Source organism: Lycium ferocissimum, chromosome 6, assembly GCF_029784015.1.
Source record: "Lycium ferocissimum isolate CSIRO_LF1 chromosome 6, AGI_CSIRO_Lferr_CH_V1, whole genome shotgun sequence".
Lineage (NCBI taxonomy): Eukaryota > Viridiplantae > Streptophyta > Magnoliopsida > Solanales > Solanaceae > Lycium > Lycium ferocissimum.
This window is the reverse complement of record NC_081347.1, coordinates 11,558,745-11,569,704: the sequence shown is the minus strand read 5'-3', so window position 1 is coordinate 11,569,704 and position 10,960 is coordinate 11,558,745. Positions and strand designations below refer to the sequence as shown.

At 37.8% G+C, this 10,960-nt stretch overlaps 1 pseudogene; it reads right to left on the bottom strand.

Moving 5' to 3' along the window:
* Positions 1–4,758: 4,758 nt before the first annotated feature.
* On the bottom strand, positions 4,759–10,379 carry LOC132061103 (G-type lectin S-receptor-like serine/threonine-protein kinase LECRK3; annotated as a pseudogene).
* Positions 10,380–10,960: the final 581 nt, after the last annotated feature.

Here is a 10,960-nt window from a genome sequence, read left to right as displayed (position 1 = left end):
AGTTCAGTTTGTAACATCTATAATTCTCTACTCCGATGTCCTATTGACGAACAGTTTGTTGCATTACAAACTAGACTCGACGAGCTTCATTTTAGGCTTTGGTTTCACCTTAAAACTCCAAATATACTAGGAGATATGCGCCTCCAAAGTTGACTAAAAATCCACCAGCATTTCTCAAATTTTCGTCGAACTTATTTCTCTTCAATTTATTCGACCTCGAAATATTCCGAAACTCTCCATACATGGTATTTGTCATTCATTATACTAAAATGGTCATGTTATCGAGTCTCAAAATAGTCTTTCCCGACTACGACTTACGAGATTGTAATTCATCCTTTTACTTCGTTGTTACGTACTTTCCATGGCTTGTGCCATTCAAAGCATCATGGGACGTCTCCGACACTCCATTACTATGGTGAGGTACATGTCATACTCATGCTCTGAAAATGCGGGGTATAACATTTCTAGATGGGGCTTCCAGACGAGTTCTATTTGGGGTGTCACACCTCGCATTTTTGTACATTGAGTTTCGCCAAGTACTAGTTGTCCTAGTCTTGGGAAGCAGGACAAATTTTTTCAAGGTTATGAGGATAGATATCTCCATCTTGGGTATATAAGAGAGTAAAACCATGTTTATAAGCTTCGAGAAGGTTTAAGACTTGTCCGATCATCGGAGTTAAGTTTCAGCAAAAGTTCGACAAAGTGTCACATTGTGGCGCAATATGTGGCTCTCAGAGCACAACATGTGAGCCGCAAAGCACGCTTTGAGAGACGCAGTTGTGCAGCAAAGTGTGACAGAGAATTTTTGGTGATGTTGCAAGGTCTGCGACATAACATGCGGCTCTCAAAGTGCACTATGCGACGCTGCAACCTCCCAGCATGTTGTGTCGGTCCAGAATTTTCTGGACTACTATAAATAGACCCAATTCGACCCCAAAACATTATTTCACAATTTTTGGGCCTAGAAACTTCCAAAAACTCTCTCTATAAGTCCTCATATGATCTAAGACCAAAATCAAGAGCAAACCAAGTGATTCTAACATAAATAATTCCATGATCATCATTAGATTGTTCTTCCTCTTGTGGTGTTGAAATTGGAGACTTCTTGGAGGTGAAGGAATTTTGAACTTAGAGTGATTCTTGTGATTGAAGGTAAGATTATCACTCCATCTTTATATTTATAGTATTATTTGGCATTGACATAACTTATGGGAAGGAGAAATTGTCAAAGTAAGGTTTAAGTTGTGCTAGAACTTGTTTTTAGCTATGCTTGAGTATGAATTGTTCTAGACTTAGTATGGCTGTGATGTTGTTGGGCTGGTTTGTGCAAATAAAGTTGTAATATGAAGTTGTTGGATTGTTAAGTGAGTTGTGAAGATGAAAAGGGAACTAGTGAAGGATTGATGGTACCGAAATATGTATAGGATTGAGGAAAACAAGCTACCTGAATCTTATGCGCATAAGATGTTCGACAAAATGTCTAAATGAGTTCTCTTATAAGTTATGAACCCATCGTTGATACGGATACTTCGTTTACTGTAGATAATCATTCATGGAGCGTAGGACTCGTGGGATCCGTATACTAAGGAGACAAGGTATGTAAGACTAACCCTTTCTTTCTAAAGGCATGATTCCTTTATTGTGAATCTGCACATCGTATCCATAATGTCCTTCCTACTCTTAGAAATGCTAGAAGCCCATAATTCTCAAAGTTCCTATGATATTGTTGATAAATGCTCTCCGTGATGATGATGATAATGATGATGATGATGTTCCAACTTCTAAAGATACAAAAGCTTATAGTTCTTGATGTTCCCATAATATTATTGAGCTTGTTCCATGATTATTGATTTTTACTCATTGTTGTTGATCTCATCTTATAATAATTGTTCTTTCAAGGTGAAATATAGCGATGATGATGATTCGATAATGGAAATCGGAGGTTTGTCGACCTTACGTCACTCCGATAGAGTAGTAATGTTTCATTGGGCTCTCATGCATGCTTTATATATATGTATGTATTTTCTCACACCGCGCCACTCTATAGGCGGCCGGGCAGACACATAGATGTACACATCACTGCAGTGGGCAGTTTATGATATCATCCCCGACGCGGGATGCCCGAACGCGGGATATATGAATCGGGTTGCATGTTCCACAGCAATATATATATAATGATGATATGATATATGAATCGGGTTGCACGTTCCGCAGCAATATATATATAATGATGAAGATATGATGATAACATCGCGCCTATATGGTTGGGCACTCGGGTAGTATAATATATATATGTATGTATAAGATGTTGTTTGAAAGAAAAAGCAAAGCACGCATGATATCCTCCTTAAGAGGCAATCAGACATACAGGTTATCTCTTTTATCTCACGCTCCTTTATATCCTTATTATGTTGTTATTCATGCCTTACATACTCAGTACATTATTCATACTGACGTCCTTTTATTTGTGGACGCTGCGTTCATGCCCGCAGGTAGGCAGGGAGAGGAATCAAACCCCTAGGTGATTCATCAGCGGAGTCTCAGGAGCGCTCCACTTACTTCGGAACCGCAGTCTATTGGTAATACCCTTTTGTGTACATATTTGGGTACGGCGGAGTCCTGTCCCATCCTTATTATTTCTTGTACTCTATTTAGAGGCTCGTAGACAAATGTGTATAGTTAGATGTCTCGCAACCTTACTGGTTCATATTTTGTATATCATCTTTTTAGCCTTGTTGGCTTGTCTCTATATATATATATGGGCATAATTGATGATAACCATATAGATGAGTTATTATTTGAGAATTCATGCCTGTACGGATTATGATAACCGTGAGTTAGCCATGTGGTCCACCGAGATACGATTATAAGAAGCATGCTAGGTGCTTCTTGGTAGGTTAGCTCCGGGTACCCGTCATGGCTCTCTGGTTGGGTCATGACATGGGGCTTCCCAAGGAGTTCTAGCAGGGACTTCAAAAAGATTATGGGGACCTTCTCGACATACATCTCAAGGACGTTCAAAGTAATATATTCCCTATAATCATCCGGCACCTTCAAATAATCAGTCAAAGAGATATCGTCTACGATATTCCACACATAATAACAAACTAATCCTCGCAGTGAAAAAGATATTGGATATCTCCCTATCACAGTTAAATGAGTGGAAACTTAACATGGTATTTTGGGGGAATATCATAACGCAAACTTAATACTCATAAATAATTTCTCCGGCCCAAAACAAAGAAACCCTAACAGTTTGAACATCCTCCATTTTTTACTAATTTAGAAGTTGGATGAACTTTTGTGTTTTCCTTTCGTCCAAAATCTGTTTTATATAAGGTTTGAATGAGTTTAAAGGTACCATATAACGCAATAAATTATTGCGCCATGCAACTTTACGTCAAATCAAGTACGAATGGGCAATAGAATCTACTGAAAAATTAGTGGAATTATTGGCTTGTATAACGCAGGAAATTCCAGTGTTATACAAGTCAGTATAGCGCAATAATTTACTGCGCTAAAGGACTTAACTGAGCCGTTACAGTTAAGGGTAATTTGGTACCAGTTTTTTTTTTTTTTTTTTTTCTTGAAGTATTTTGTTTCATTTCATTTTTGTTTTTGAGTCATTTTGGCTTCAGACTCCTTTTTATGGTCTGTTTCAGTTTTATTTACTGCTAGGTCATATCCTTGACTGCTAATATTTTCCTGTTTATATAGAGGCAAACCGAATATACTTCCTTTCTACCGGAAATGTCTTTTTTTGGTACTGATTTACTAGCGATGATGAATAACTGGCTAGTGGATGCTTTGGGATTGCTGGTGAAAGATTACTTGTTAATTGAGGGTGTGAACAGGTGTAGGTTTCATCTTCTGATCTGGTTCATCTCATTGACATGATCTTGCAAGATAGTCTCAATGTCTTGATTAAATGCTTTCTGATGGCTGAACTTTACGAATCTCTAGAGTAGTATGAATTTGTGGTACAAAATCTTATATACCATGTTCCGTGTGAAACTAATATTGAATGTTTATAAACTGATATCCTGTTGGGCTCAAGAGTTGCAAATCATAAACTTGATATCTGATAACTTTCCCTATAGGTGTCAAGGTGAAAGGGAGGAAGCATGAAAAAGAGAAAATGCTAAACTTTAAAGAGGACCTTAGAAAGTATTTTATCTTCTTAACTTAAACACCTCTGCCTTCCGAATAATAATGAGATTACCGATCAAAAGTGAAAGCATGTAAAAAGAACTCTAATGTGAATGAAAAAGGCATTTTATCTTACCCTCTGCTGTCCCAATAACATGAGATACTTTACATAAAAGGAAATGAGTGGCAAAATATGTTCAGAAAATAATGCCTTAGATATTCTTCAGAACGACAAAGGCTTGTCAAAGTAATTAAAAGGATGCAGACAATAGAAAAGAAAAGTATAAGCGGCGAGATTTTAATTAAATGTCCATTCTGTTTGGGAGGTGGGGGAGGGAGAGGATAAGGGGAAAGTAAAGCTAAAATGATCCAGAAAAGGTAGGCTGGCTGGTACCGTTGATGTTTAAAGTCAGGTTAGTTCTTGGTCTGTATTTTCACACTTAAGCATTATATGCTTTAGTGTGGACAATTACTGGAAGGGTAGCACGAGTCTATGCTATTCTTAGTGAAATGATTATTAATTAAAAGGTCAGTCCCTTAGCACAAAATATACCTTTAGTGTACTACAACTATACTTAAAGAGAAGTGTTAATAAGGACTACTCTCAAAATGGGAACATAAGCCATGAGATTCACTACAGCAAAAGATAAATCCTTGTCGTTGTGTTAACTGATGACTACAAGAGGAGGAGAATGATGTAGAAACTAGATGTAATTATTCTTTATTTAACTAAAGTATAGATGATAAAGTACTCTGCGCTCTATAGGGAAACTTGGGATACTTGGAACTTCGTCCTTTTTTTCAAATAAGTACAATAACTAAAAAGTGAAGACGAAATTTAAACTATATGGTACTTAAAAAGGAAGTAGGACTAGGAGGCACAGGAATTTCTACTGTTCCTTCCAGCATGAGTAAAACTTTCTTCATTGAAGGGCGAAGTGATGGTTCGTCTTGAATGCACCAGATGCTTAATTTTACCATTCTCTCAAATTGTTTTCTATCAACCTCCTCGTCCCCGACCAGTTTTCCTAGCTCTCCAGCCTCAAAGAAACTATAAACCCAGTATTCAAGAATTGATTCATCTTCATCAAGGTTCCAATCTACACACTTCCGCCTACAGATCAATTCCAATAGGACGATACCAAAGCTGTAAACATCTGCTTTCACTGTCACTGGCAATTTTCGGTGCCATTCTGGTGCAACATAGCCTCTGATCCCTCTTACCCCTGTATAGGTTCTCATTTGGTCTTTCTTTAAGAGCTTGGCCATTCCAAAGTCAGATATTTTAGAACAGAAATGATCATCCATGAGTATGTTTTGAGGCTTTATATCACAATGGATGATTTGCGTGTCACATTCATCATGCAAATACAGGAGGCCCCTTACAATGTCTCGAGCGATGCCACACCTTTCATCCCATGTTGGCAGTTTTTCTAGTGTAAAAGGTACGTCCACGCCTTGTTACACCCCGTAGTTTCGTACGTGAAAATTTATAAGTGTTGGACATTCTAAGTATGGATACTGGAGTTCCCTTCAAGGATATATGATATTATACGAACTAATCCTATGGTCATGACGGTTTACGTTCATATAATAAGCTATGGGAAACTCCAGGACCAAGCAAATCGAAGAAAATAAATTTGTCGAAAATTTGGGAAAAGTTGACAGAATTTTGGATAGAATTTTAGGTCAACGTTGGAGGGGTATATCTCCTAGTATATTAAGAGTTTTAAGGTGTTTCAAAATCCTAAACTGAAGTTCATCGAGTCTAGTTTCCAACGCAATAAACCGCTCGTCGATATGATATCGGAGTAGAGAATTATGGACGTTACAAGTTCAGCTGACCGAGCAGAAACGCGTGCTACAGTGACAAAGCTACAGTCCGACCTGCTACAGTCCGCTACAGTACCCGAACCACACCTATAAATACCCCTCTAACCCATTAATTTTCATGATATTTCACCATTTTCTCACCCTCCACTCTTCTAGAGAACTCTTTAGAGTTCTATAACTTTCCCTAACTTTCTATAATTTTCCCTAATCTTCCATAATACTCCATAATCTTTTATAACCTTTCCAAATCATCAAGAGAGAATATTAACATCAAAACCTCAAGGAAAATATATGGAAGATAATTGTTCTTGTTTCATCTTAAGGTGGTGTTGAACTTGATCTTGGAAAGGGTGAATAAATTGAAGTTCTTCTAATATAAGGTATGCTCTTGCTATAATTTACATGATTAAGATGATATAAAGGTTTAGCAATTTTTGGAAAGGAAAGGATCATAGGAGAAAAATCATAAAGAGTTGAATATAATTCTTTGATTATGGTATTATGGATGTTGTTATGGTTGGTTTGAATATTGGAGAAACATCGTGTGGGATGTTTTATGGAATATATTGGTATTGATATGGTTGTTGATATGGTTGTTGATGTTGTTGGTATTGTTTGGGAGTTGTTTTGGTATTTGGAGGAGGTAAAGAATATAGGGGAGATCTTTCGAAATTTCTTAGAGCATTCTAGAAAGATTTATTTGAAGGACTAAGACAAGCGTATAAAGGTGAGTCTAACAATAGTATGAATTTTCTTGAATATAGATTTACCAACTGGGAGGACAAGCGCCGAGTAGTTAAAGTTATGGCGACCAAAAAGGTATGTTAAGGCTAAACCCTTTCTTTCTAAAGGCATGATTCTTTTGTTATAAACCTTTGTGCCATATCCATAATATCCTTCCTCCACAAATGCTAGAAGCCTATGAATCTCATGATCCTTATGATATTATTGAGCTTATTCATGATCTTGAGACTATTCTTTGTGATTGATCTCACCTCATAATACTTGTTCTTTCTAGGTGAGATATAGCAATGATGGTTCTATTTTCAATGCTATCTAAGTTCATGATTCTCGAGACTCCCATGACATCGTCGACTTCACCTTAAGATAGTTGATCTTCTAAGGAAGGATACAGTGATAATGATAATGATAATGATGATGTTGATTTCAGTTATGTATTTTTATGTATATGTATGTATGTATGTATGTATGTATGTATGCATTGCATCCCACTGATCAGTTGGGGATAACATCGAGGTTACGGATAACATCGAGTCCCCGCAAACCGAGTATGGATAACATCGAGTCTTGTACGGATGAGTCCCGAAAGGGTGATTCTACGGATATGGAGATGTATGTATAGTAAGTGTATATGAATGCATATGTATGTATGTTGTGTATGGATATGTATGAAATGTTTTTCCTGTAGGTACTAGTTTACATGATAGAGATCTTAAGAAGAGTACGAGGTATAATTACTTACTTTATCTTATGTTATCTTCATTCTAATATCGTACTACTATTCATGCCTTACATACTCGGACATTGCTTCGACGTCCCTTTGCACATGCCCGCGAGGTGTAGATAGACGAGACGAGGATCTTTCATCGTAGATTTCGCCTTGATGTACCTTTGATTGGTGAGCTCCACTTCTTCCGGAGCATTCATCCGAGTCTATATATATATATATTGTGTTAAGGGTACGTCGGGGCCCCGTCCCGACTTATATACTTCTATGTTCATAAACAAACTTAGTCATAGTGTGACGGTAGTAATGTTGGGATCATGGGTCCATTGTACATATATTTATGCATGATATTATGTTCATATTTAGCCTCTTGATCTTATTGTTTCCATTTGAGACACGAAGGATGTAAGTTATAAGTTGGTTCGCTCGGTTCCTGTAAGGTGTCGGGTGCCAGTCACGCCTTACCTAGGGTGGGGTGTGACACGACCGACCCATTGCTCATGTACTCATACACCAGGAGCCTTCTTGTTCCATCTTGGGAGTAACTAAGTAGGCGGACTAGATTTCGATGATGTGTCCTTCCAATGATTTTCATTTCAGTTTGGAACTTTGCTTCCCTGTCTACCAATTCTCTATCTAGCCTCTTAACAGCTACCACTTTCTAGCCTTCTCCCAATATCCCTTTGAATACCGTTCCAAATGCTTCTCTCCCTAACTCTTCTTTGAAACCATCGGTTGCCTGCTCTAGTTCTGCATAGGAAAATGCTCGTGGAGCAACACCCTCACATAACTAAACACTTCTACTATCCTAGATTTTCTTGTAAGTCTAGGCATGATTTCTGTGAATGAAGAATCCGGAAATGCCTACCACCAACAAAGCAAAAGCATCCAATGTAATGCTGGCAATTAGGATGTCTATCCTTAGCTTTTTGTCTTTTGTTTCTTCAATCTGGGAAGGCAGCCCTGCTTCAGCAACCAAATTAGTGCCCACCATGACCAATGTTAGACTAGATTTAGTCATGTCTCTCCTACCAAACCTCAGAGGGAGCTTTTGCTTTATACACTCTGTATCTCTGAACAGAGCAGCCTCACAGTTAAAATCCTTTAGACAGGCTTGTTCACAATCTTCTTTGGTTGTTGTGCCCAAAACAGCATTAGAAATATCTTCCCATATTGTGTTTTCTTCTGTTCTCATGGCATAGAATTTGGAAGTTTTCTCATTTAGCCGACAGGTTTTCGCAGTGAAATTCCTTTCACATCCCGCGCTCCAATTTCCTGGCATTACAAAATCAAATCCTGGAAGACATTTACATTTAATTTGATCATCTATAATGGTACAAAAACCATTAAACCCACAAAGGCCTTTTGGGCTACACCTATCATCTGTTGATGACCATATCGTGGAGCTGTTCTGTTGGTTCAGAAAATGTGAATAAACTCGAAGAATACCATCAGCATCAATTTTCATCAGATAGATGATGGTCCTTTCTCTAGGGTAGCCTCCCTTAAATAGATCTCTTAGACTGATAGTGGAATTGAGCAAGTATAGGTGGCCATCATCATCAAGATTTAGTGTAACATTTTCCCCTACTCCATTGGTGCCTGTTGAGAAGTAAGAATATGAAGAAGTGTCTGGTGTCTGGACAGGGTACTGAACAAGGTTCCCATCATCTTACATTTTGAGACGAAAAATCCCGAATGAGTCATCTGTTTCCGAGGCACTCGAGAACAGCTCTTGTCCAACTGATAAATGTTGACCAGGTAAAAGGGTGTTTATTGGATTGTCAAAACTTTGACATATGATATTGTGATCTGAATTATAGAGCACAAAGTTGCCAGTGTCCAGCATGGAAGCTGAAGCAATGATTTGATCTTGAGAGGGATTTATGACAGTGATATCTTTCTCTCCTACTTTCACAATGGACCTTCCATCATCAGTTAAGACCAACACAGCGCTGCTCGGGACAGCAGGACTGTCTCTGTTTGCTGTCCACACTGCTACCTTCTTTGGCATACCGGCCATGGAGATTCCAACAGCATAGCCATTGGTTTGTTCATAAAACCCAAAGGCAAAGCACCTGGAAGGTGAAAACTATGATGAATTGGTAGTAGGTGTTAGAGAAGAGCCATGAGTTATATTGAAGTGCCTTTGTTGTGCTAGTGCTACTGCATGAAATGAAGAGAGGAAAATTTCCCGTTAACCATGAATAGACTAACGCAGCCAGATTTACGATGTTTGATAAGTAAGAAATAACCTTTAATGGTCCTAATTAAGATTTCCAAAGACATTCGAGGTAAGAGAGGAAAGTTGCTAAGGAAAGTGAGTCATAAGTTGTGAGTCGGGCAAGAATTACGAGTATCGAATTAATGAGGATTTAATGACGTTTTGGAGAAGAGTTATAACGACCCTTAGATTGTTAATGAAGTTCTAAACAAGTGTTAAGAAGGTTTTGGATCGGAGATCAAACGAGTCGACGAGAACAAGTTAGCTGGAATTTTGTGGGCATTATAAGCAATAATGCTTTTTAAATACACGGACCGTATGTACTCTAGATTCAGAGAAGGTTCACAGTTGGACCAAACATACGGTCCGGACATAAATGTGAAAAATGTACGGACCGTATGTTGGTTAGAATAATTGTGCAATTTTTGAAGCCTCAAACGATATAAGGGACCTCTCTTTCCTTTTAATTCATTTCATTTTCATTCCACACAAGCCAAGAACCCTCTAGAATATTCCCCACACTTCATCCACAAGAACACAAAGGAAATTGATGATCAACTTCATCAAATCAATATAAATCAAGAGTGTGAAACCCATTAAAGTCATCCAAGCCAAGAAATCCCAAGAGAGGTGAAATAGGGTTTTGGTGCTAAAAGAGTATCTCCACTCAATACTTGTTTCTATGCCATCTAAGGTAATTTTCATGGTATTTTCCTGATGTTTGAAGTATTGATAAGTTGAAACACTTGGATTGTAGAAGAGTATAGAAAATGGGTCATAAATGTGTGAATAGTGTCATTGTTGAGTAGAAGTTGGAATGGATCATGAAAATGGATATGTTGAGATTGTGAAGATGTTATAAATGACATTTAGAACATGGAATAAGTATTGTATGAGAAAGAACGTGATAGTGAACTTTGGTCATGATTATGGAGAATTGAAGTGAAATTTCTAATGTGGACAATGTAAATGAATAATGATAGTTGTCTATGATATTGTGATTGTTGTTATGAATGTTTGGGAGTTGATATGGAATATGGAGGAAGTCGTATAAACAAAGGAAATGCTGTCCAATTTTCTTTAGCTTTAGTAAGCACGTTCTTATAATTCTATAGCTAATGTCGATAAATTCCTGAAGGTAGAACGTGTGCATTAAAGGAGAACGAGCAAGCGATAGAATAGTTAAACGACAAAGGTATGTGAGACTAGTCCTTTCTTTCTAAGGCATGAATCTTATGGCATGATTTTCCTCCTCCTTCATGACTCTCTTATCTTCAAGAAAACTA